Source organism: Schistocerca cancellata, chromosome 2 (assembly GCF_023864275.1).
Source record: "Schistocerca cancellata isolate TAMUIC-IGC-003103 chromosome 2, iqSchCanc2.1, whole genome shotgun sequence".
NCBI lineage: Eukaryota > Metazoa > Arthropoda > Insecta > Orthoptera > Acrididae > Schistocerca > Schistocerca cancellata.
In genome coordinates, this window is record NC_064627.1 from 437715173 (window position 1) to 437742794 (window position 27622).

The following is a 27622-nucleotide window of genomic DNA, read 5'->3' on the forward strand; positions in this document are numbered from 1 at the left end:
ACGGAAAGATTAAATTTTAAAATTGTCTTTTAAGAATTCTCTTATGCAGTAAAGTCGTACAAGCATACCGTCGTTTGACCGTGGCACAGACTCGTGTATGGTGGGCGATAGTAATTGGCATTCCTGGCGTAGATAAGTAACTGAAGGAGTTGAAAATAAATAAATCGTCGTGTTCGGAAGGAATTTCAATTCTGTTTTACAGAGAGAACTCTGCGGCATCTGCCCCTAACTTAGCTTGCAGTTATCGCTAATATTTAGCCTAGCGAAAAGTCCCGAGCGACTGGAAAAAGATTGTCGGTGACTCCCGTATGTAAGAAGGGTAAAAGAACTGACCCGCAAAATTGCGTGCCAGTACCTTAACAACGATTTGCTACGGAATTCTTGAACATGTTCTCAGTTCTAGAATATTAAATTTCCCTGATATAGAAAAGTTCCTGCCCACAAATCAAATAGGCTGTAGAAAGCTTTGCTCGAGCTAAGTCAGTTTGTCCTTTTGTCACATAATATCCTTCGAACCATGGATGAAGGACAACAGGCAGCTTCCATATTGCTAGATCTCCGGAAATCTTCCGAAGCGGTGTCCCACGGTAGATTTAATGACAGTATACTAGCATACGGGATACACTCCTGGAAATTGAAATAAGAACACCGTGAATTCATTGTCCCAGGAAGGGGAAACTTTATTGACACATTCCTGGGGTCAGATACATCACATGATCACACTGACAGAACCACAGGCACATAGACACAGGCAACAGAGCATGCACAATGTCGGCACTAGTACAGTGTATATCCACCTTTCGCAGCAATGCAGGCTGATATTCTCCCATGGAGACGATCGTAGAGATGCTGGATGTAGTCCTGTGGAACGGCTTGCCATGCCATTTCCACCTGGCGCCTCAGTTGGACCAGCGTTCGTGCTGGACGTGCAGACCGCGTGAGACGACGCTTCATCCAGTCCCAAACATGCTCAATGGGGGACAGATCCGGAGATCTTGCTGGCCAGGGTAGTTGACTTACACCTTCTAGAGCACGTTGGGTGGCACGGGATACATGCGGACGTGCATTGTCCTGTTGGAACAGCAAGTTCCCTTGCCGGTCTAGGAATGGTAGAACGATGGGTTCGATGACGGTTTGGATGTACCGTGCACTATTCAGTGTCCCCTCGACGATCACCAGTGGTGTACGGCCAGTGTAGGAGATCGCTCCCCACACCATGATGCCGGGTGTTGGCCCTGTGTGCGTCGGTCGTATGCAGTCCTGATTGTGGCGCTCACCTGCACGGCGCCAAACACGCATACGACCATCATTGGCACCAAGGCAGAAGCGACTCTCATCGCTGAAGACGACACGTCTCCATTCGTCCCTCCATTGACGCCTGTCGCGACACCACTGGAGGCGGGCTGCACGATGTTGGGGCGTGAGCGGAAGACGGCCTAACGGTGTGCGGGACCGCAGCCCAGCTTCATGGAGACGGTTGCGAATGGTCCTCGCCGATACCCCAGGAGCAACAGTGTCCCTAATTTGCTGGGAAGTGGCGGTGCGGTCCCCTACGGCACTGCGTAGGATCCTACGGTCTTGGCGTGCATCCGTGATTCGCTGCAGTCCGGTCCCAGGTCGACGGGCACATGCACCTTCCGCCGACCACTGGCGACAACATCGATGTACTGTGGAGACCTCACGCCCCACGTGTTGAGCAATTCGGCGGTACGTCCACCCGGCCTCCCGCATGCCCACTATACGCCCTCGCTCAAAGTCCGTCAACTGCACATACGGTTCACGTCCACGCTGTCGCGGCATGCTACCAGTGTTAAAGACTGCGATGGAGCTCCGTATGCCACGGCAAACTGGCTGACACTGACGGCGGCGATGCACAAATGCTGCGCAGCTAGCGCCATTCGACGGCCAACACCGCGGTTCCTGGTGTGTCCGCTGTGCCGTGCGTGTGATCATTGCTTGTACAGCCCTCTCGCAGTGTCCGGAGCAAGTATGGTGGGTCTGACACACCGGTGTCAATGTGTTCTTTTTTCCATTTCTAGGAGTGTAGTTTCCCAGCCATTTGAGTGGCTCCAAGATTTCTTACGCAGTAGAACCCAGTGCTTTGTCCACGACGGCGAGTGTATATCAGAGAGGTGTAGCGCCAGGAGTGTCCCTGGGAAGTGTGACAGGGCCGTTATTATTCTCTCTATACGGTACGTAAAAGATCTGATAGACAGGGTGCGCAGCGATCTGCGGCTGTTTGCTGATGATGTTGCTGTGTTAGGGAATGTAGTCGTTGAGTGACCTTGGGAGGATACAAGATGGCTTAGACGAAGTTTCTAGATGATATAATGAATGGCACAGACTCTTGCATGGAGGACAACACTAGTAGGCGTCCCTGGCGTATAGAAACAACTGAAAGAGTTGGAAATAAATAAGTCATCACATCGGGTTGTGATCGCAGTGTTTTGTAGAGAGCATTCTACATCACTGTCTCTTACTTGGCTTGTATTTATCGTGAATCCCTTGTCCAGCGCAAAGCCACAAGGGACTGTAAAATATGACAAGGAAATGACTAGTGTTGCAACGTACCCCTCACCACTTACCATGTGGTGACTTGCAGAGTATGTACGTTAATGCGGATGAAATAATACATTATGGCACTTATTACAGTCAGTGTTTCCTTCTGATTCATAAGTGTGTGTCCATTATATCTATCGGATGTAAATTAGACGAGTTGGTGATAAGCAAAAGAAAGAAAAACTTTTACATTCTTAACATTATATTCGTCACCATATCACCCTATTGCCTTACGAATTTATTTTCCTACAGTCAAAGCTATATTTACTATTTAAATTTACGAAAATCAGCATATTTTGTCTGACACTTTTCTCAAGATTATGTAAGTTTTTTCATACGAATTCTTTGTAAGTCTATCGTTATTATGTGTTGAAGTGATGAGGAGTGGAGATAATACTGTTTTAGAAGTTCCTTATGGTGTTGTATACCCGAAAAAAATACGGGCATGTGGAACACCACTAGACATTCCTCACTCTCATACAGTGCATCACTTTTCGTCTTCCTTGCTTTGTATATTACACAATTTCTGGAGGGTGTTTTTTCCAGTGGTATATCACATGTCATACCATCTGTTAAAAGAGAAGAAGAAACGTTAAGAATGAGCTACAGCTGCTCGGTCCGCCTCACAGCCGGCAATGTAGTAACGGACTTGAGATCTGCGGCCGCCTGTGAGTCGACTGTATGAGCCAAAGGGTTAACTCCCGATCGGTCGCGAAATTAAAACCAAAGTGATAATCCGAGGAACATTTGCACAGATGTGTTGGACAATGTCCGTCGATAGCATGACGTTGCACTTCACAGTTCTGAGAGGACAGTGAGCATTTCAAGATGTCTAGAAACTAGTGGCTCCCGTCAAGTATGGGTGTCTGCCGAGAGATTTTGTCTCAGTTCATTCATTTTCTTCTTCAAGACATTCTCGGCCGCCCACTGCAGGGTAATGAAGACGCTCCTCAAGTGTTTTCGATGGGAAGTCTTTGATCACCCACCATACAGCCCGGACGTGTCTCCCTCTACTTATAGTTTCTGCACCCGTCAACCGCTGGCTAAGAAGACAACATTTTGGCACAGACAAAGAGCAGCAGACTAGCGAAGAGAAATGGCGGAAAGCACACACGAGGGTACTGAAAAATTGATATAATGCTGCAAGAAATGTCTATGCCGCAGCGGCGACTATGTAGAGAAGTAACTGAAGATGTTGCTAACTGTTCCAAATAAAAATTTCTAATTTCCACTGTGGTTTACATGTTGCGATCGATCGGCTCGTACTTTCTGAACAACCCTCGTGTTTTAAGAATGCTTGAACATAGCCAGTCGAACGTAATCATAGGGTCATCGTGAAAAACTTTTCAACAGAAGAGGTGCAAAACTGGGTTCGTTGCTGAAAAGAATCTTTCAGATCTCCTGTTATAGACGATGCGCTTCAAAACAATCTTGAATATATGAAAGTATTAGTCACTTTTCCTTGTTTATTTTGCTGCCACCTTTGTACAATGCTGTCTTCATTATCACTGCAATTCGACTACGTTATTAGTTTTTCAACACTGTAAAGCTGTCTCTTACTGCTCAAGCGATAATCTATTAAGCAGTTGTTACCGTACACCGAAGAGCCAAAGAAACTGTTACACCTGCCTAATATCGTGTGGGTTCCCTTGACCACGCAGAAGTGCCGCAACACGACGTGGCGTCGACTCGGCTAATGACTGAAATAGTGCAGGAAGGAACTGACAACATGAATCCTGCAGGGCTGTCCATAAATCCGTAAGAGTACGAGGGCTGGAGATCTCTTCTGAATAGCACGTTGCAGGGGATCCTAGATATGCTCAATAATGTTCATGTCTGGGGGAATTTGGCAGCCAGCGGAAGTGTTTAAACTCAGAATAGTGTTCCTGGAGCCAATCTGTAGCAATTATAGGCATGTGGGATGTCGCATTGTCCTGGTGAAATTGCCCAAGACCGTCTGAATGCACAATGAACATAAATGTATGTAGGTGATCAGACAGGATGCTTATATACATGTCACCTGTCAGAGTCGTATCGAGACGTATCAGGGGTTCCATATCACTTCAACTACAAAAGCTTCACACCATTACAGAGCGTCCACCAACTTGAACAGTTCCCTGCTGACATACTGGGTCCATGGATTCATGAGGATGTCTCCATGCCCGTACAAGTCCATCCCCTCGATACAGTTTGGAACGAGACTCGTTCGACCAGGCAACTTGTTTCCAGTCATCAACAGTCCAATGTGGGTGTTGATGGGAACAGGCGAGGCGTAAATCTTTGTGTCGTGCAGTCGTCAAGGATATCCGAGTGGGCCTTCTGCTCTGAAAGCCCATATCGATGACGTTCGGTTAAATGGTTCGCACGCTGACACTTGCTGATGGCCCAGCATTGAAATCTGTAGCAATATGCGGAAGGGTTGCTCTTCTGTCACGTTGAACGATTCTCTTCAGTCGTCGTTGGCCCCGTTCTTGCAGGATCTTTTTCCGGCCGCAGTGACGTCGGGGATTTGATGTTTTACGGGGTTCCTGATATTCACGGTACATCCGTGAAATGGTCGTGCGGGAAAATCCCCACTTCATAGCTCCCTCGGAGATGCTGTTTCCCATCGCTCGTGCGCCGACTGTAACACCACATTCAAACTCACTTAAATGTTGATAACCTTGCCATTGTAGCAGCAGTAACCCGAAGTAACAGCTGCGCCAGACTCCTGTTGTCTTATATAGGCGTTGTCGAACGCAGCGCCATATTCTGTCTGTTTACATATCTCTGTATTTGAATACGCATGCCTCTATCAGTTTCTCTGCCACTTCAGTGCAGAAACTGGTCTATTTCCGTCTCATTTCCAAAGATACTGAGTAATAATTATCTATGGCATTGTTTACAGAGTTTTTAGTTCTGCGTGGATGACTGTCTTTGAAAGAATTGTTTTTATGGGCTGACTGATTCCAGTTATGACTCTTCGATATCGTGGTCATAGGATACTATGTTTACACGCTTTGTTAGTACTTAATTTAACATTTATGATCACTCGGAATGAGTAGCCCATCTTTGCACCACTTTGAAATCTTGCAAAGAACTGCGTGAATATTTGAGCAATTTTCATCAGATAGTACTTCTTCATAGATAATGGCATCATATGCAAAAATGCTGCGTGTTGTATAGTATTGTTTAACAGGTCCCTAACGTACAGTATAAACAAGAAGGTTCCCAATAACCTGAAGTTATTTCGAAACAAAGGAAAGCAGAGTAGGGTTTATCGGCCCTTCGACAAAGAGGTCATTGGTGATGGAGCAGAAAGCTGGATGGTGTCAGGAACGGGGAAGAGAATCGACAGTGCTCTTTGAAAGGGACCATCTAGGCATCTGCCTGGAACGATTTAGGGAAATCACGGAAAACGTAAATCTGGACGGCCGGGCGCGAATTTGATCCGTCATCGTGTCGAATGCGAGTCCAGTGTGCCAACTACTGCGCCACCTCACTCCGTAACTCTGGCGATGACTCTCCATCCAAGGTAACATGCTGCGTACACCCTATGAAGAAATCATCAGTCCAGTCACAAATTTCGTTTATTACCCTGTATGATCGATCGTACTTTTGTTATTAAACGTTAGGGTGATACTGTGTGAAGAATATGGAGTGTCCAACCAAGTTTGTGAGGGAGTTGAGGATTTCTTGGTAGGTAGAAAGCAGCGATTCATCTTGGAGAGAGATTCATCAAGAATAATATAAGTAACTTCAGGTGTGATCCAGCGAAGCGTGTCGCGACCCTTGTTGTTCATACTGTACATTAAGACCATGTAGATGATACTGGTAGTAACCTCAGACTTTTTACAGATGATGAAGTTATCTATAATGATGTACCATCTGAAAAAAATCTGCACAAGTTGACACTCAGATCTTGATATGACTTCCAGACTATTTATCGTCCATGTTTCACTTCCATACAAGATTGGTAGTTTATTTTAAATATCCAGAAATTCCCACAACGTAGTAAAGTACCATAGTACCCTATCACTGCATTGTCACTGACTCCAAAATAGAATCTCTCGGTTAGAGCAAGTAGATCAGTGTAACTATTTGTAGAGATATGAATTGGAATGATCAGATAGATCAGTCATAAGTAATGAAGGTAGTCGACTTCGGTTCTTTGGAAAAAGAAAATGCAGTCAATAAACAAAGGAGACTGTTTGCAAATATTTGTGCGTTTCACCTTAGGATATCGTTCAAGTGGCACCCATATCGAAGAGGACTGACAACGGATAGCGAACTTGTACAAAAAAGGACGGCACAAATGTCCACAGGTTAGTTTGACTCATCAGAGGGAGTCACGGAAATGTTGAAAAACCTGAGCCGGTAGAACCTTGAAAGAAGACGACATTTATTTTCTTATTTATTTAACCATATCTATAACGAAATAATAAGCAACCAGTTGCATATAAGAAATTTAATTTCTTGACCGGTTTCAGGCACCTAATGCCCTTCTTCAGAATGTTGTGCCTACCGAATTTTTCGCGAGTGTCAATAATGAAGTGCATACAGCACAATGACATGGTCATGTAGTTCACAGTGTTTTATGCAGACATTGTAACCGACTACAGTTGCTGAAGATGGTCGAAATACTAAACTTAACCATATCTGATAAGGGCTATGAGGCCCCCACTTACATCGGCCAGTGTTTTACACGTAGAGTACCTTTTTTTACATCGTAGTTAATTATCGCGAGAGAGGGTATTTACAGAGTTTCAGTAAGCTGAATTATCTGAAGAATATAGAACCGTTCTTCAGTCCCTCATGAGTCTCTTTCGTAGGTATCTTGGAGACAAAATGAGGTATTTTACAGCACGTAAACAGTAATTCTTCCCGAGCTCTATACACGACTGGGAAGGGTAGAAAGCCTAACATGTCAAGTGCCCTCTTCAGAGTACTTCATTCTGGTTTGCAAAGAATGTGTATGTGCTGTATTTTGACAGGATCAAGTAACTAATTTGCTAAAGCTATGTTTTATAAGTAGGTTGTTTCGTTGTTGTCATCCTCAGGGCGATGACTGGTTTGATGCACCTCCCCGTGTTACTCTATCCTCTGCAAATCTCTTCATCTCCGAATAACTAATGCACCTTAAATCTTTCTTAATCTGCTTACTATATTCATTTCTATGTCTGCTTCTGCGTTTTCCAACCCTCTCCCTTCCCCCTTACCTGACACTTCCCTCCAATACGAAACTGTCGAGCACTTGTCATCTCAGAATGTGTCCTATCAACCAATCCCTTCTTATAGTCAGGCTGTACCAACGATTGTTTTTGTCCCAGTTCAGTACCTCCTCTTTATTTACGTGATATACCTATCTAATCTTCAAATTTCTTCCGTAGCACCTCATTTCAGAGGCTTCTATTCTCTTCGTATCTAAACTGTTTATCGTCCATGTTTGTTTTCCAGACATGTTTACAATTCACAAAAATACTTTCAGAAGAGGCTTCCCAAAACTTATATCTATATTCGATGTTAACGAATCTCTCTTCCTTGAAAACGCTTTTCTTGCAGTTGTCAATTTACATTTTACATCCTCTCTACTTCGGCGATCATCAGTTATTTTGCTGCTCAAATAGCGAAATTTATCTATAACTTTAAGTGTCTCGTTACCTAATGTAATTCTCTCAGCGTCAACAGGTTTAATTCGACTAGATTCCATTATTATTGTTTTGCTTCTGTTGATGTTCATTTTGGATCCTTCTTTCAAGACACCACCCATCCATTCAACTGCTCTTCCTAATCCTCTCTTGTCCCTGACTGAATTACAATGTCATCGGCAAGCCTCAAAGGTTTTATTTCTTCTCCCTGGACTTTAATTGCCACTCAATTTTTTTTTGTTTCCTTGACTGCTTGCCCAATATACAGATTGAATAACAACGGGGATAGGCTACAACTCTGTCTTACCCCCTTTCAACCACTGCTCCTCTTTCATGCCCCTCGACTCTCGTAACTACCATCTGATGTCTGTATATGTTGTACGTATTTTGCCCTTGCTACCTTCAGAATCCCCCCCATGAACCATGGACCTTGCCGTTGGTGGGGAGACTTGCGTGCCTCAGCGATACAGATGGCCGTACCGTAGGTACAACCACAACGGAGGGGTATCTGTTGAGAGGCCAGACAAACATGTGGTTCCTGAAGAGGGGCAGCAGCCTTTTCAGTAGTTGCAGGGGCAACAGTCTGGATGATTGACTGATCTGGCCTTGTAACATTAACCAAAACGGCCTTGCTGTGCTGGTACTGCGAACGGCTGAAAGCAGGGGGAAACTGCGGCTGTAATTTTTCCCGAGGACATGCAGCTCTACTGTATGATTAAATGATGACGGCGTCCTCTTGGGTAAAATATTCCGGAGGTAAAATAGTCCCCCATTCGGATCTCCGGGCGGGGACTACTCAGGAGGACGTCGTTATCAGGAGAAAGAAAACTGGCGTTCTACGGATCGGAGCGTGGAATGTCAGATCCCTTAATCGGGCAGGTAGGTTAGAAAATTTAAAAAGGGAAATGGATAGGTTAAAGTTAGATATAGTGGGAATTAGTGAAGTTCGGTGGCAGGAGGAACAAGACTTTTGGTCAGGTGATTACAGGGTTATAAATACAAAATCAAATAGGGGTAATGCAGGAGTAGGTTTAATAATGAATAAAAAAATAGGAGTGCGGGTTAGCTACTACAAACAGCATAGTGAACGCATTATTGTGGCCAAGATAGACACAAAGCCCATGCCTACTACAGTAGTACAAGTTTATATGCCAACTACCTCTGCAGATGATGAAGAAATAGATGAAATGTATGACGAGATAAAAGAAATTATTCAGGTAGTGAAGGGAGACGAAAATTTAATAGTCATGGGTGACTGGAATTCGTCAGTAGGAAAAGGGAGAGAAGGAAACATAGTAGGTGAATATGGATTTGGGGGGAAGGAATGAAAGAGGAAGCCGCCTTGTAGAATTTTGCACAGAGCATAACTTAATCATAGCCAATACTTGGTTCAAGAATCATAAAAGAAGGTTGTATACCTGGAAGAATCCTGGAGATACTAAAAGGTATCAGATAGATTATATAATGGTAAGACAGAGATTTAGGAACCAGGTTTTAAATTGTAAGACATTTCCTGGGGCAGATGTGGATTCTGACCACAATCTATTGGTTATGAACTGCAGATTGAAACTGAAGAAACTGCAAAAAGGTGGGAATTTAAGGAGATGGGACCTGGATAAACTGAAAGAACCAGAGGTTGTAGATAGTTTCAATGAGAGCATAAGGGAACAATTGACAGGAATGGGGGAAAGAAATACAGTAGAAGAAGAATGGGTAGCTCTGAGGGATGAAGTAGTGAAGGCAGCAGAGGATCAAGTAGGTAAAAAGACGAGGGCTAATAGAAATCCTTGGGTAACAGAAGAAATATTGAATTTAACTGATGAAAGGAGAAAATATAAAAATGCAGTAAATGAAGCAGGCAAAAAGAAATACAAACGTCTCAAAAATGATATCGACAGGAAGTGCAAAATGGCTAAGCAGGGATGGCTAGAGGACAAATGTAAGGATGTAGAGGCTTGTCTCACTAGGGGTAAGATAGATACTGCCTACAGGAAAATTAAAGAGACCTTTGGAGAGAAGAGAACCACTTGTATGAATATCAAGAGCTCAGATGGCAACCCAGTTCTAAGCAAAGAAGGGAAGGCAGAAAGGTGGAAGGAGTATATAGAGGGTTTATACAAGGGCGATGTACTTGAGGACAATATTATGGAAATGGAAGAGGATGTAGATGAAGACGAAATGGGAGATAAGATACTGCGTGAAGAGTTTGACAGAGCACTGAAAGACCTGAGTCGAAACAAGGCCCCGGGAGTAGACAACATTCCATTTGAACTACTGACGGCCTCGGGAGAGCCAGTCATGACAAAACTCTACCATCTGGTGAGCACGATGTATGAGACAGGTGAAATACCCTCAGACTTCAAGAAGAATATAATAATTCCAATCCCACAGAAAGCAGGTGTTGACAGATGTGAAAATTACCGAACTATCAGTTTAATAAGTCACAGCTGCAAAATACTAACGCGAATTCTTTACAGACGAATGGAAAAACTGGTAGAAGCCGACCTCGGGGAAGATCAGTTTGGATTCCGTAGAAATGTTGGAACACGTGAGGCAATACTGACCTTACGACTTATCTTAGAAGAAAGATTAAGAAAAGGCAAACCTACATTTCTAGCATTTGTAGACTTAGAGAAAGCTTTTGACAATGTTAACTGGAATACTCTCTTTCAAATTCTGAAGGTGGCAGGGGTAAAATACAGGGAGCGAAAGGCTATTTACAGTTTGTACAGAAACCAGACGGCAGTTATAAGAGTCGAGGGGCATGAAAGGGAAGCAGTGGTTGGGAAAGGAGTAAGACAGGGTTGTAGCCTCTCCCCGATGTTATTCAATCTGTATATTGAGCAAGCAGTAAAGGAAACAAAAGAAAAATTCGGAGTAGGTATTAAAGTTCATGGAGAAGAAGTAAAAACTTTGAGGTTCGCCGATGACATTGTAATTCTGTCAGAGACAGCAAAGGACTTGGAAGAGCAGTTGAACGGAATGGACAGTGTCTGGACTGAAGACCACAACAACAACAACCTTCAGAATTTCAGAGAGAGTATTCCAGCCAGTAGGTTCATTTCACATTTACGTAGTCGCTGGGGCAGTGTAAAAAAATGTTGTCTTCTTTTATTAACAAATTCGTTACGAAGTATTCACATGTAGGTTCCTTGTATGATGGTAGTTCTTGTAACTGATTGCGTACTTACTTTAAAACTTTGTATTCTGATATTACCTAATCGTAATACATGTGCAGCATAAATTTTTGAATGTCTTGCATGTAAACTATGATGATAATATTGCACAAAATAAAACCCCGATGTGTGACACGATCCAATCTAGGTTTTGAGGCATCGTTCGGTACATGACATTAATTAACAAGAAGTTAAATGTCAATACTGGTAAGTCTCAAGCCTTTGCGGTAATGGAAGTTTTAATTAACATCGCCACTGCGTGATCAGTTAACGCTGAGCATTTGAAGGGTATCTTTTAACGCTGCAAGTCAGTCTAAACATTGCGGAACATGAATACCTGCTCTGAAAACTACATTTTCATTGTTTCTGACGGTGGGTCACCTTCAGCTATCCTTTTACTGACAGCTAAGTTGAGAAGCCATAAGATGCCTAAAGCTAAGGAAACCAGCTGGTCTAGGTGGAGTGTTTCCAGAATTTATCATCCACCTTGGCAAAAGCTGAAGGACATGGCTGCTGAGAGTCTTTACAAACTGTTTGTGCAAGAGTCAGGCACCGGCAGATTTTAAGATAGCAACAACCCTTGCAATCCTCAAACCAGGAAAATCGAAAGACCATCTCTCAAGCTATCGCCCAATTGCCCTTCTCATTGTCTGCTACAAACTACCGGAACGGCTAATCTACGGTAGGACCTACCAAACGGTTGACAGTAAAGTGCCTCCCTACCAAGCAGGCTTCAGGCAAAACCTCAGCTGCTGTGAGCAGGGCTGAAAACTTCCGTAGCATTTGTAGATCTAACTGCTGCTTACGACACTATATGGCTGGATGGACTAATGTTTAAGCTAAAGCGAAATGTTCCATGCTTAAGACTATAACCACTGCTGTCTAACATGCTGAAAAACCGATATTTCCAAGTCTGTCTTCATGACAAAACGAGTAAGTAATATAAACTTACGAACAGTCTACCACAAGGATCTGTCCTGGCCCCACTATTTTTTAACCTGTACATAACCGACATGCCAGAAACTATATCTAGGAAGTTCTGCTAGGCTGACGATACCGCTATTGCATATATAATCAAGCACCTAGAGGAGGGAGAAAATGTACTCACACAAGACCTTAGATTACTTGGTGACTATTAGAGAAACTGGAGATTGTGCCATAACCCCACAAAGAGTGAAGTGACAGCTTTCCACTGCAACAACCGATTATCACACCAGCCACTAAATGTCACCTTCTGCAACAAATCAGTTAAAAACAAGCACCGTCATAAGTATCTTGGAATCACACTGGACCGATCACTTACGTACAGGACTCACCTCACATCACATCACTAGCAGAAAAGTTGAAGACCAGGAACAACATTATCCGAAAACTAGCTGGAACTACCTGGGGAGCGCAAGCTGACACTCTCCGTACAGCGGCCTTATCTCACCTATATCCTATGGCTGATTGTTGCGCACCTGTCTGGTACTGGAATATGCATGCCAGTAAGGCTGACGTATAACCCTGGGTTTGGTATGAGGCAGCGGTGGGGTGAGTAAACTGCTGTAGCCTGTAGTGGTGTTGTGAACCACAGAGGGCTACGGGCCGGCCGTTGTGGCCGAGAGATTCTAGGCGCGTCAGTCCGTAACCGCGCTGCTGCTACGGTCACAGGTTCGAATCCTGCCTCGGTCATGGATGTTTGTGCTGTCCTTAGGTTAGTTAGGTTTAAGTAGTTCTAAGTCTAGGGGATTGATGACCTCAGATGTTAAGTCCAATAGTGTTCAGAGCCATTTGAAACATTTTTGAGGGCTACGGCGGGGACGAAGCCTCTCTGTCGTTTCTTGGTCCTCAGTTCCATAGAATAAAATACAATACAAAGGTTGGCGTTCAGCTGAATGATACAATGAGAATTGTAACGGGCACCCTGATATCAACCGCACTACCCTGACTTTCTGCTTTCAGTAGCGTCGCCCCACCACATTTGAGACGTCAAGAGGCAGCGACCCGCGAACGGGAAAAGATTAGTAACGTAAAGCTTTCCCAAAGACTACTCGCCCAGGAAATACTGCTCAATCCACTCTGCAAACGTCTCAAGTCAAGAAAACCATTCTGGACAGCTCGAGAACCCGAACCATTCAAGACTGAAGATGTGTGGGAGGTGACATGGAAAAACGACACCAGCATACTTCGCCGTAGACTCGAAGAGCGTACATGCATACCAGGCTTCCAACTACCTAGAGGAACCTGGCGTGTGCTCGACAGAATTCTGTGTGGGCATGGAAGAACTAAGTTCTTCAAGCACAAATTTGGACTCTCAGACTCCCCGTTGTGTGACTGTGTAGCAGCAGAACAGTCTGTTGAACACACTTTAGAGGAATGTCCCAATAGATGTTTTAATGGAGGCTGGAACGACATAATCGACGCCTAGCCAACAGCACTGGACTGGAGAGACTCTTTGGATGTCATTTTGGGGTATAATTAGTGACCATTAAACTTGAAAATTTCTTTTGTTATGCATAAATATTTCTTTTGTATTGTGTAAATATCGCTGTAAATAGCTTGTGTATTTCCATACAATAAATAAAAAATAAATAAAATTGTTCTTATTTTCACAAAATCATCTCGCGTGGCGTGAAAGACAGTGGCGTCGAAATAATCTTCTCTCATTCCACACATTATAAAGCTTTAGACGATAACATATTTCAGAAACTATAATTTTAATCGCTGGTAATGTGGAAAATATAACTCAATTACTCTTTTGAGCGCAATTTGCCACGAATGTCGTAGCGTCTGTCAGTACTGATATCGAGTATTTTCATTGAAGATTGCATTTGAGGTTTACCTACATGGATCTGCTCCTTTAATTTTGAATAGACATGCGTGCCTACTTGTATGCGCGTGCGTGGGCGCCCTTGTGTATGTGTATGTGTGTGTGTGTATGCGCTTGTGTTACTTTTTTGTTCAGTTGTACATGTCATACTTGCGCGATTAATTACGAAAACTGTCATCCTGCCGTTATATTGCCGGTGGAACTGTATTGCATGACTCGCCCCTCTGCCGTCTATCCTCCAAGGGATCGCCTCCCCCCCCCCCCCCCTATTCTTACCTTATCTGGCCATCAGATTTCGTGGAAGCCTGGACATATGCTGCATAATCAACCTCCTATGTAAAGAAACACTGGTATACCAGTCGATATTTACAGCAGCTCATTAAGGAAGTCATAAACTGATGTCACTTGTTAATAACAGGCAATAATAGGATGACGCTATCGCAGCTCCTCTTCTTTATAAGCTACTGGCTACCCGTGACACATATCAATTTCTGTCTGTGCAGTCACATGCTCAGTTGTGGAAACCTTATGACGTTTCCTCCATATATTCCCAGAAATTGTATTCACTTTCTCAATATTTCCTTTACACCAATCGCCCCGTATGGAAAACGTCAATGCAAATTGTTGCAGTCAGAATCCTGTATAGTTAATGGCTGTCGGTGGTTTACAGCAGTTGTACACTGAGAAAGCCGAACACAGGGGACCGTGTTGATAGGTCACGGCAGACTGCACATCACCGCTGGAACCACCAGGTGACAGCTGCTGGTCTCAATAACTGAAGCATTCTTCTTTCCCACTACGTCTGTCTGACTTCACAAAGCCTCTATATAGAACGGTGAATCCGACTCTGTCTATCTCAGAACTCGCAATTTCATAAAATCTCGTTTTTGTACACAAATAAGTTATTGTAATTTTGCATCTACTATTGTCACTATTGTTACCATTATCATTAGCAGCAATAACAGTACACCTCGTATTACTGCTCTTAGATCTAAGTTAGTATTGCTACTCCAGTTTTTATAAGATAAATTGATGTCATACATTTATAATTTTTAACTCTATTACTACTAACCCATTGCTATGTCTCCTGTTAAAATCATTGTCATTCTTTAACCGTGATGAAAACAGTATTGTATTTGTAAGCGTAGGCTTCCGCGGCCGTTGTCATCTTTAACAAATTCTTCAGGGTATCAGACCGCATCGTCATAATTTAAAATGCGCCAACGTTTCGGCCAGCGTTGCAGCTAGCCTTCATCAGGGCCTTACGTTAAACTGCTAAATGAAACACACTTGGTTCCTTAAATATCTGCACGAGAAAACCGTGTCGTTACTTGATTGGCTGTAAAAGGAGGAGGAGGAGGGGTGAAAGGTATGCTTTATTGGTGTTTCCTTTATTATCTGTCATTGGCTGAAATAGCTGTTTTCTATTGGTCTTTATATTAATCCACCCCATTGGAGGAGACGGACGAATAGCGAACAGGTGATGGCTGTGACGTCACACTGTTTACATGCTGTCCAGAAGCCGGCTGCGGCGTGCCATTGCTTTGTGTGCTCGCGACCACTACTGCGGCTCTCCGCGTGTCTGCATGGGCCGCCACGGCTCTGCCGCCGCTCCGTAGCCCTGCTATTGCAGGCAGCCAAGACCTCGGAAGCTTGTACCCGTCCTCTCTATTCATGTTGGCGGGTCTTTTGGCTATTTCTATCGCCTCTCTAATCTTTCTTTTGAAAGTGAGAGGCTGTTTCGCCAGGACGCGGGCTTCTTGAAAAAATATTGGTTTCCCGCACTCGTCTCGGTGTTCCGCCACTGCTGACTTAGTGTGTTGTTTCAGGCGGATATATCTTTCATGTTCCGAGAGCCTTGTGCTAATCGGACGTCCCGTCTCACCTATGTAGACTAATCCACACGCACAACCAATTTCATACACGCCAGCTGTGTGTACTTTGTCAACTGCATCCTTGGTAGAACCGAGCATGTCTGATGTTTTGTTTCTGCTTCGGAAAATTGGTTTGATGTCGGCTTTTCGTAGAATTTCGCCAATACGTTCGGTGACCCCTTGTACATATGGTAACACAGCAATGCTCTGTGCCTCCTTCTCCTCTTCCCTATTAGTCTTCTCCCTTGTCGACATGGTGCTGTCTATCGTCTGCTTCCCATAGCCATTAGTTCCGAAGATGGACCTGAGGCGTTCAAGCTTGATGTATATTTCTAAGGCCGTGTTGCTAGAAGAGAACACGAGAAGATGGGACAGAGCTGACTAACGTTTCAGGTGTTTACACTAAACAGCTAATTTTGCAGTGTTCATTGAATGTGACTTCTATTACGTCGTACTCAAATGGCATATCGGATTTTCCTGTGAAACGGCAGCCACTGCTTATTTGCCACCTGAAAAGCACCCGTATACCAGTTGCAGGTATGTAAATAGGGACCCACAGTAGCGCTGGTGAGGCACCTGCAATTCAAGTTAGAAATAATTGAGCTGTGTGATCATTCAGTTAACGTATACCAATAACAAGACTACACGATTTCCTAGCTCAAAGGAGGACATTCAAACAGTTCGACTCGCTTTGGGACTGAATAAATGGGATTATGATCTGTAATTGTTAAGGCACAACAGCACGTAGAAGGTTCTTTATACGTGAGAGAGCCAAAGGAATTGACTTGTGAATCAAGTCAACAAAACAGTTTTATAGGGATTGCACACTTTCGGTCGTTCTGAATACTCAATGATCCCATAATTTATCTGCTGTCAATGAGAAGACCACAAAGTTCGTTACAGCTTCAGCTTTGCTCCCGTCAAATCCATCACCACTTTGGTCTGCTAATTTTCTTCTTCCTTCCACCTGATAGTGCAGAGTTATTTTAACTGACATTTGGCTGGGCACCATCTCTACGTGGATTCACCACTTCTTTGAGAAAATCAGTATGCTTAGCTGTTCCCACATACACACGTCTCTCTTTCTCGCCCTTTCTCAGGTACATTACCTATGAAACCAAATTGCCGTAACATGGCTATCAGTTTAACAATTTTCATTTTTACATTATTTTTTTGGTATACTTCCACCCGCAACGTCAGTATTAATAACTCTTTGCAAGTACTAAATTAAGTGTTGCATTCGATGAATATTTCAGGACTTCCCTCTTGTAATTAATATTTAGCTGCAGGTATTGTGTTATGAGGGAAGATTCTACCTCACACTTGCCGTGTGTAGAATTTTCATTTATTTCAAAGTACAGACGTCGAGATACTGGGACAGCGTTGTTAGAGAGGCCATCGAAATTCGCACCAATGACGACCTCATAAACCGGGACTGTGGCTATAATCTTAGCATGGCTTGGGAACCAGCGATCGGGTTAATCAAGAGTAAATCGAGCAGACGTATAGTTGTGACGACCACGGCGGACAGAGCCATCACACCGACGTCATCTCAGACGCCGTCGCAATCTGTTCCACCGCGCGACCGTGGCGCTGGGCGCGGACGGCGGAGGGAGCGCGCCGCGGGCGGAGGGTATTTAAATCGGCCGCCGCCGCGACCGAACCCAGTTCCCTCTGAGCAGCCATAGCGTACGGATCTCCGTGCCGGTACATTCACAGGAGCTCAGTCCGTCAGTTCACCTGATGATGGCGACATGTTTGATCGCCGAAATATTGTGCCCGTTGGACACTATAGACCGGCAGCATACCCGTGGATATTTTGATTATTTCAAAGTACTTTATCATTCCCTCTGCCCCCATATTTACTAGAGGAATTGTTGGTTTTCTTTCTCCTGTGGCGCAATCGCTTTGTTGTTCATTATTTTGGTTAACGCCTCTTTATGAAAAACGCAGGAGTAAACAGCGCAGTGCAACTTTTTGCTGTGGTAATGCCGGCGCTACCTCCAGCGACTGACATCATGCTGGTACCTCCACTGCGTTGATTAACGGGATGGGGCAGCGTAGGGTGCATTAGTCACGTTTTTAGCGCTACCGTTCGAACGAGAAAACACATACGGCAGCGATTCTCTCATGTCGACGGGTAATTCGTTGAGAACACACAGCTGCCAAGTATGTGGCAGCGCGCAGACACGACATGCTCACTGGCTCTCTTATGACGTACAGAGCTTCTTTGCGGCGAATCACGAAGTCTTATTTGTTCTCATATTCTACCAACCTACTCATTATAGTCTGCAATTTCTGTTTCCGATTATACTGCGTAAAATGACTACGATTTGTTGACAGTATTAGTAAAGAATAACTCTGCCAAACAACGGATTGAATCAGTGAAGTAGGGATACTTTGAAATATATTTACTTTTTCTCATTTTGACGACATTTCATGAATTGATAATGTTTTACGGTAATACAATGTACAGATATGCAACATATAATGTCCTTGTGCATTTAAGAATATCCTATGGGAACTATGAGATGAAATTGAAGGTACTGTCGTGAGCGTTACATAAGGCACTGAAATTGAATAGTTTTATCCCAACAGTTAGTGAGAACTGTGCTCAAAACTGCTTTCTGGATTGTGACTCTAGCCGGGACACGTACCTTCACCGTGTGTGATTTTCTCATTGCGCTAATCGGACACGCGTCATATGAGATATTCATTTTTCCTTTGGTTCCTTTACAACTGTATCAAATCCCAAAGCACTATGGATGTAGAGATTGGCAGTACTTGAGACCCAATGGCAAGATGAGTTTGACAAAATGACGTGCTATTATGGTTCAGTTGGCAATCGATTAGCTGCAGACTGCAGCTGACGATTTTGTCACTGAAGTTTTAATGATTATTACGTATTCAGAGTTACGTATTCAAAGTTACAACTTTGAGGCAGTCTGATATTGTCTCTAAATAATAATTAACCGCGGAGCTAAATCGTCATTTCCTGATAACCACTTGTCTAACATTTAATTTTGTATATCAGTTTCAGTTAAGATATGAAATTACTTCTTTCATTCCTGCCTAGACTATAAGTAATGTCTAAAAGTGTTCATTTTGATATTGATCTCACTATCGACGAGGAAGTGCATCAGTGAATCTATTTCAGAGTGCACATACATTACAAGCAGAATCGTTTGTAATACACGCGGTGAGGCAAGCAGTTTTCGCTTTCCATATGTCTTATATATGTGCAGAAGAATGGAAAGAAAATCAAAGATCTATTAGATGACGATCAGTTTGCATTTTGGAACCGTAAGGCACCAGAGAGGCAGTTACGACCCTGCGCTTGATAATGGAAGAAAGACTGAAGACAAATCAAGACACATTGTTCGAAATTCTGAGAAAAATAGAGATAAGCTATAGAGAAATATGGGTAATAGAAAACATGCACGAGAAGCAAGAGGGAACAATAACAGCGAAAGCCGAAGAAAGAAGTGTTCGTATTAAAAACCGTCTGAATTAGGGACTGAGTCTTTCGCCCCTATTGTTCAATTTATACATCAAAAGGCAATGAAGGAGATAAACGAAAGTTTAAAGAGTGGGATTAAATTTCAGGTAGAAACGGTATTAACGCTGCGACTCGCTTATGCTATCCTGAAAGAAAAAATAATTACAGGATCTGTTGAGTGGAATGAACAGTGCAACGAGTATAGAATATTGATTGAAAGTAAATAAAGGAAAGGCGAATTTAATGAAAAGTAGCAGAAATGAGAATAGAAAGAAACTTATCATAGGAAGTGAGGATTACGAAGTAGACAAAGTTAAGGAATCCTGCTACCTAGACAGCAAAGTAATCCATGATGGACGAAGCAAGGAAGACATAGAAAGCAGACGAGCAGTTCAAAAATGGCATTCCTGGCCAAGAGAAGTCTCTTAATATAACAAGTAGGCCTTAATTTTAGGAAGAAATTTCTGAGAATGTACATTTAGAGAACAGCAAGATGTGGTTGTGAAACAAGGTCTGTGACGAAAGCGGAACAGAAGGGAAAAGAAACATCTGCGACGTGGTGCTACAAAAGAATGTTGAAAATTTGGTGGACTGATAAGATAAGGAATGAGAGGATTCTCCCCAGAATCGGCGAGGAAAGGAACTTCTGGAGAACACTGACAAAAAGAAGGAATGGAATGATAGAACATGTGTTAAGACATGAGGGAATAACTTCCATCATACTAGACGGAGCTGTACAGGGTAAATCCTGTGGAGGAAGACAGAAATAATTGCAGACATAAGATGAAGCTGTTACACTTAAGTGAAAAGATTGGCACGGGAGAAGAATTTGAGGCGGGCCGCATCAAAACAGCCAGAAGACTGATGATTCGAAATACATGTTTTACAATGTTCTTGTCTGTATTCGATTTCTGTAGTCACAGACGCTTTCAAGCTATAATAATGAAAGTGATTTTTAGGCTCAGAATAAATGGACATGTCTCCTCCTTAACACACGATACGGAAATTAGAGAGTAAAAAAAAAAAAAAATAATCGATATAAATAATTCATGGTTAAGACATTTTAGGGAAACTTAAATTATTTACTGATGACACTTTGTGAAACCAACAAGCAATAATGACAGTAAATGTGAGGTCGTGGTCCATACTTTAGACTAATGAATTTGTCGTTTGCCTTTTAGTGAAACGAGTACAAGTAACAGCACAAGTGCTAAAAAGCGTCTCGCAATGCAGTGTATAGAGCATCCCAACACCAGAACTTAACCATGACTAGTGATGTAATGATGTTGTGCCATGTGACATCATATGTCCACAAAGAGAGATGGTAAAGAACACTGGCAATAGTGTTTTTTTTTTTTCTTTTTCAAAGATTGTCGGCACAGACTAGCCTGTAGCGTAGCCAGAGCTCTAGGTTAAGCTGGAGGTAACGGTTAGATGGTGCAGTGGCGTTGACAACTAATGTCATATCACAAGGGTAATTTTACTTCTTGTTATTAGACTATTTTAAGCATTTTCAGTTTCGATAAGTAACGGATGGCTGTAATGAAAGTGCAGCTACTCCCGGACATCCATTATCGGTAGTAATTATCGTATGATAGATATGTTAATGCGTTAATGTAGAGCGGACTGACACTGGAAAAAAATTAGTTCCATTTTTCACCAACAGGTACGGATCTTGCGCTGGACAGCATCTAGTAAAAGTCTGTGATGCTCATATTGAATAAATAGTATAAGCGACAGATAATAGTAAAATCGATATTATGCCTTTCTCATTTGGTTGATCTTTTCTGCTACGTCCCTTTCCTAATCTATTACATATGGAAACATTTCTATACGCCTTTTTGCTTTCGCAGCGTCACATTTACACCTGGTGGAACAAATGTTTTTCCCAGCGTAAATCGATTTCGAATTAATGCGTTATTATATCTACCAACTTTCGCTGGCATACACTGGACCTTTGTGAGTAGCTGCACTTTAATTATAGCCACACAGTGCTTTATGCCTGGCATTGTAATGACGTCATGAGTCAGCGCAGATGACTGATGTCGATAGATTCAATACGTCCACTGACGTACGGCCTTACGCATGTAGTAGATACACGATGTTTTTAATCTACACATTTTCATGGGAACGTAATGTAGTTTTGTATCAGTGTTGATATAATTAAATTTGCACGAGGCAGGATAAATTATATTACACAATAATACGACAGATGAATTTACGGCGTCATTAACGTAATAAACCTTGACAGTGGGTAGGTATTTCACCCGGAACACATGAGCTCAAGACCAAGTCAGAAAGACGGAAACTGGTCTAAATAAAAGTTTCGCGATAACGGTATAGTAGATGAAGACTATGTTTTCTTAAAAGTTTAACACAGTGCTAAAGCCTTTGTTGTTAAAAGCTTCTCAAACAACAACGACAGCAAAAAAATTGGTGCCGACAGTATAGAGGTTCACTCAATGTGTCTCTTTATTTGTTCGGAAAGCCACATACACAGGTCTGTTCTATGAATGAAATTAGTTGTGACATCCGTAAGTCCTTAGCTTAAACGACAAATAACACAACTCATGGAACGAAGACATATCGATGACAGGACTGCGGGACTGTTGGAGATTGGGTATTGAGAACACACAGCCTAAGAGGCATGTACTACACCACCTCCACCTTCACATTTATAAACACTACGATTGGAGAAGTTTCGACGCTGCAGTTTATGGCTTGTTTGAATAGAAGAGGAGAAGGCTTTGCTAGCTGAAACATCAAGGCAGGAATAATATTTCACCGCCGTGTCTCACTGAGATCGAAGCGAAGGGCCAGATCAAAGGTCATTCTAAACAAAACCACACAACATATCGCCATGGTTCCCTATATTCAACGAACGGAAACGTCATCATTCATGACATTCACGGTATCTCTATTACATTCATTATCTTCTAATCCTGGAGGACGTAATGTCATCTGTGTTGTTTACTAGCAACCAGCACAAGTATTCTGATTTTCTAAGCGGACTGAAGTTGAACTCTTCGACAGACGTACGAAGGCATCATACAAAGTGCCTGGGTAAAACAAATGATCTCAATAAACACAACAGATCATTTCATATCTCAGTGGTAGGATGCTCTGTGCTTGGGAGGCTTTACCACTAAATGTTATATACACCAATGTTCAAATGTACCGAAAGACTATAATTCAAGGAACACGAATTTCTCAATGTACTCTTAATACTGTTTCACTCACAGAGGAGAGGAGCTCATTAACTACGGTGAATTACGGTCACGACTAAGGTGAGATGGAAGGCTGAGAACTTCATAAATCCATGGACGTACTCCGCCTTTATTATTTTATAGAGGAAAGAAGGTCAGGAGCTTAACACGCCTCTGGTTGACAATAGGGACGGAAATCGCATGCCTTTAATGACTTAAGAAAACCTCAGGAAACCGACTTGTCAATGAGGACCTAACAGTTTCCTTCACGAAAGCGGATTCAGGGACCTTATCACTGCGACACCTGGCTCAGTATTATGGGTTTTAAACTCTTAACAGAATTTCAGATATTAATTCTCATTGCATGAGCGTGTAAAATATATATCTCCAGTATTATAGAAGCAGAGTTTTGGTTGATAATTGTACGCAAATCAAATTTACTTAATTCATGAAATTCAATTGAAACCTTGATTAAAATGGTACTCTGTGTTGTTTGCAAAGTAAAAATACTGTATTTCACACACGATAATGGCTAAAGATTACCAGCAGAGAAAATCTCGTATCGGCGAACAAAGAATGCGAATATGTTCCTGTTTATTTAAAAGACACTGACTGAATAGTGGTGAACCACCTGCCTCATTCTACATTCCTCAGCACCTTTAAAAATTTTCCGAAAAATTTTGCCATGAGAACTTATTCGCGCTTTTATTAACATGCAGCTCACCTCAAACTTCCACAAGCTCCCCTAACTGTAACTCTCTCACACCCACTAGTCCATTGCTGCAAGTCGCTCAGCTGCCCTTTCTCACTCACTCATTCAGCCCAACTCATCGTCATTATGTCTTTGTGTTTCCCTGCCATTGTCTCCTACGTCGCAGCCACAGTCCCCTTCATTCTGTCCTACTGCTACTCTCCCCTCTCACTGTCACTGCCGCCCTCTTGCTCTCTCTTACTGCTGATATCTCATTCCTTCCTTCCTACTGCTGCTGTCTCTTCTCACTGTCACTCTCTCTCTCTCTTTCTCTCATCATTGTCATATATTCTGTCTCTCATTCTTTCTATTCCTCTTTCTTCCTTCCCCATTAGCACATTCTCCACAACACTTTTCCTGCCACTCTTCTGTCGCTATAAACTACACTCCTGGAAATGGAAAAAAGAACACATTGACACCGGTGTGTCAGACCCACCATACTTTCTCCGGACACTGCGAGAGGGCTGTAGAAGCAATGATCACACGCACGGCACAGCGGACACACCAGGAACCGCGGTGTTGGCCGTCGAATGGCGCTTAGCTGCGCAGCATTTGTGCACCGCCGCCGTCAGTGTCAGCCAGTTTGCCGTGGCATACGGAGCTCCATCGCAGTCTTTAACACTGGTAGCATGCCGCGACAGCGTGGACGTGAACCGTATGTGCAGTTGACGGACTTTGAGCGAGGGCGTATAGTGGGCATGCGGGAGGCCGGGTGGACGTACCGCCGAATTGCTCAACACGTGGGGCGTGAGGTCTCCACAGTACATCGATGTTGTCGCCAGTGGTCGGCGGAAGGTGCACGTGCCCGTCGACCTGGGACCGGACCGCAGCGACGCACGGATGCACGCCAAGACCGTAGGATCCTACGCAGTGCCGTAGGGGACCGCACCGCCACTTCCCAGCAAATTAGGGACACTGTTGCTCCTGGGGTATCGGCGAGGATCATTCGCAACCGTCTCCATGAAGCTGGGCTACGGTCCCGCACACCGTTAGGCCGTCTTCCGCTCACGCCCCAACATCGTGCAGCCCGCCTCCAGTGGTGTCGCGACAGGCGTGAATGGAGGGACGAATGGAGACGTGTCGTCTTCAGCGATGAGAGTCGCTTCTGCCTTGGTGCCAATGATGGTCGTATGCGTGTTTGGCGCCGTGCAGGTGAGCGCCACAATCAGGACTGCATACGACCGAGGCACACAGGGCCAACACCCGGCATCATGGTGTGGGGAGCGATCTCCTACACTGGCCGTACACCACTGGTGATCGTCGAGGGGACACTGAATAGTGCACGGTACATCCAAACCGTCATCGAACCCATCGTTCTACCATTCCTAGACCGGCAAGGGAACTTGCTGTTCCAAAAGGACAACGCACGTCCGCATGTATCCCGTGCCACCTAACGTGCTCTAGAAGGTGTAAGTCAACTACCCTGGCCAGCAAGATCTCCGGATCTGTCCCCCATTGAGCATGTTTGGGACTGGATGAAGCGTCGTCTCACGCGGTCTGCACGTCCAGCACGAACGCTGGTCCAACTGAGGCGCCAGGTGGAAATGGCATGGCAAGCCGTTCCACAGGACTACATCCAGCATCTCTACGATCGTCTCCATGGGAGAACAGCAGCCTGCATTGCTGCGAAAGGTGGATATACACTGTACTAGTGCCGACATTGTGCATGCTCTGTTGCCTGTGTCTATGTGCCTGTGGTTCTGTCAGTGTGATCATGTGATGTATCTGACCCCAGGAATGTGTCAATAAAGTTTCCCCTTCCTGGGACAATGAATTCACGGTGTTCTTATTTCAATTTCCAGGAGTGTATAATCAAGCACCTAGAGTAGGGAGAAAATGTACTCACACAAAACCTTAGATTACTTGGTGACTATTAGAGAAACTGGAGATTGTGCCCTAACCCCACAAAGAGTGAAGTGACAGCTTTCCACTGCAACAACCGATTATCACACCAGCCACTAAATGTCACCTTCTGCAACAAATCAGTTAAAAACAAGCATCATCATAAGTATCTTGGAATCACACTGGACCGATCACTTACGTACAGGACTCATCTCACATCACATCACTAGCAGAAAAGTTGAAGACCAGGAACAACATTATCCGAAAACTAACTGGAACTACCTGGGGAGCGCAAGCTGACACTCTCCGTACAGCGGCCTTATCTCACCTATATCCTATGGCTGATTGTTGCGCACCTGTCTGGTACTGGAATATGCATGCCAGTAAGGCTGACGTATAACCCTGGGTTCGGTATGGGGCAGCGTGTACGTTCCACTGTCACTGTGTCCCTCCCTTTGTCTCACACTGCCATTGTCTCCTTCGCTCTTTGTATAACACAACTACTATCTACTACCTTTCATATTTACTACTTTTTCGTCTCCTTGCTATTGCCGCTGTCCTCTCTCAGAATAAAAAATTTATATAGTTTACTTATATGAAACTGACATAACGCAAAACTAATCCCACATCTTAGACTGGATTTTACGCACAAAAAATATTTGCATGTTGTTCAGTACCAGAACGTGGACTTCCCAGATGATAACGGAGACACTTTACAGCATATTTCTCTGTGCTATGTCACTTTATAAACTACGGTACGCTTTCATCTCACACCGAATTTTCGGTTTTTATTTTGCCTGTATCTCGGAAATGGATGAAGATATGAAGAAAATTTTCAATGTTGTTCGATATCAGAATCTTAGGAATACGTCGTAACAATTACATGCATTTGCTTTGCGTAGCCGTCTTGGAATTTTCGCCTGGGTTTTGGTCCGCTGGTGACGGCGAAAATATATTAAAAAATCTCATTTTGTGGGGTTTTCCGAGGACCACCCAGTAACTAACGGTGCCTCCTTAAGTCCCATCTTGCTCGCCGTAGACTACGCCAAATGCAGAAAGAAACAACCGAATATCTCCATTTAACCTGTACTGTAGGACATAGACACTAAGACAATCCTTCTGTTGTGCTAGCAAATGGTCTCTAGCCTAAGGCCTATCCAAAATGCTTCACCCTACCTTTTTATCACAAACAGAGCCCGAGACATAAGCACTGGAAAGTACCTTTTCTAGACGAGGCGTTTTGGAACATATTAGGCATGCATGCAGCCACATGCATACCGGTGCAGGGTAGCGCAAAAGCCAGTTAACGTTTAGCAAAGTAAGAAGTTCGCGGATGTCTGTTTTGGAATTCTTATGGGATTTTTCACTTTTTTATATTCATTACATTTCTCTGTTAAGAGGCTGTCTCGAACATGGAGACAAATATGGACGGCTGTTTAATATTTTCGAGATTTTTTGCCACACATTTTAACTTTGACCACACCCCAGAATAAGAAGTCGAAAGTATGAGACATGTCTTATGCTAGAAGTAGGGACTTCGTCAGAATGTATCACAATTGCTAGCACCACTTCGTTACGCATATTCAAGAGAATCTATCATCAGTACAGAACATTCGAGCTAAAAACATTGTGTTATTGATACTCTTACATTTAGAATTCGTTTATTCAACACTTCCTATAAAACATGCTGATTTCCTGAGAAAAATTAAGAAAAACTATACCAGTTCGCACTTCTCCATAGCTTGAAGGCTTGTCGCCCCGGCTACAGTATTAACAACATGATACTGTCTCGGTTCTGATTAAGCGTTAGTTCACAAAATTGTTTTATTCTGCCCTTTTCACCTTTTAGCGAAACACGCAACTGAAGATGAATGTCTATGCTGTTTGCGTGAGATCCATTTGTTTTTTCAGCGCGAGATATTGGGATTTTATGCATGTATCCGTCTTTTAGATTTATTCGAATTTCGAATTCTAGGGAGAAACATAGACAATTGAACTTGCTTCACAACTGCTGGCCTTCCTCACTTAGTACACTATGTGCCTACGATATTCCTTGTTCTTTGACGTTTTCTTTAAAATACGAAGTCCAGGATGAAAGGCAGGTGACAGGAAACGACTTCCCAGTGCATCTCAAACAGCTGTTCACCTCGGTTAACGGAATGTGGGCATATGGAATGGAATGATTACGCGGACTGAGTTCAAGATAAATAAAATGACAGGATTTGATTTATTGGTGGAATTCTTGCAAAATACGTTTTGTAAAAGACGGGTTGCTT